Source organism: Hippocampus comes, unplaced genomic scaffold (genome assembly GCF_001891065.2).
Source record: "Hippocampus comes isolate QL1 unplaced genomic scaffold, H_comes_QL1_v1.1 C16725170, whole genome shotgun sequence".
NCBI lineage: Eukaryota > Metazoa > Chordata > Actinopteri > Syngnathiformes > Syngnathidae > Hippocampus > Hippocampus comes.
In genome coordinates, this window is record NW_017837597.1 from 1 (window position 1) to 751 (window position 751).

At 41.9% G+C, this 751-nt stretch overlaps 1 long non-coding RNA gene across 1 annotated transcript; it reads right to left on the reverse strand.

Moving 5' to 3' along the window:
* Nucleotides 1-298: 298 nt before the first annotated feature.
* LOC109509005 (uncharacterized) lies at nt 299-736 on the reverse strand. Its single transcript, XR_002166841.1, has 2 exons — nt 572-736; nt 299-446 (listed from the first exon to the last, which is right to left on the reverse strand). It is a non-coding gene; the product is annotated as an uncharacterized LOC109509005 (long non-coding RNA).
* Nucleotides 737-751: the final 15 nt, after the last annotated feature.

Genomic DNA, 751 nt, shown 5'->3' on the forward strand with positions numbered 1-751 from the left:
AAAAAAAAAAAGAACACAAGCAGTGTTGACTGGTTAATAGCTTGCATTTTGTATTCAATACAGATCAGTGTTTCAATGTGTATACATTCTAATCTGTCGGTAGTGTGCCGGTCTGACACACAATATATTATAATTCTTGCTTAATTTGCCACTTCAGATACATCTTTTGTAAAACACTGTCTGAAAAAAAATATGCAGTTAGAGGAGCCGACATCAGAAAAAGAGATGAATGACATTTCCAAGGTATGAAGCCCATTTTGAATGTCAACAGGACCAACCTGCAGATAATTCTTTCTGTCCTAAGCATGCGATTGGTTATTCCCCTTCGTATCTTCCTGTTGATCTGGAGCGCAACCCATACCGGCGTGTCGGGGCGCGCAAGGGTGAGCGGTGTGTCTCCCTCCCTGTTAATCGTGTCGATATCTGCACCTCTCGAGAGAAACAAGCTAAAGTGAAAGCACACAAAGGTCACAATTATTTCTTTTTAAAAGGCATGTCATCAGGTAACTTTACAACTTAGTCAAAGTGTTTCGATGATTTAGCAGAGTAATGTTACTAAAACCCGACTCACGTAACACATTCCAAGTAGCCTTCTCTTGCGGCAATGTGGAGTGGCGTGTCGCCATGCACATTTACTGAGGCAAGGGAACAACCGGCGTTCAACACCATCTCTGCGATGTCCACATTTCCTGCATAAGCTGCCCAGTGTAGACATACATTCAACTCCTAAGGGGGAAAAGATAAGATTTTA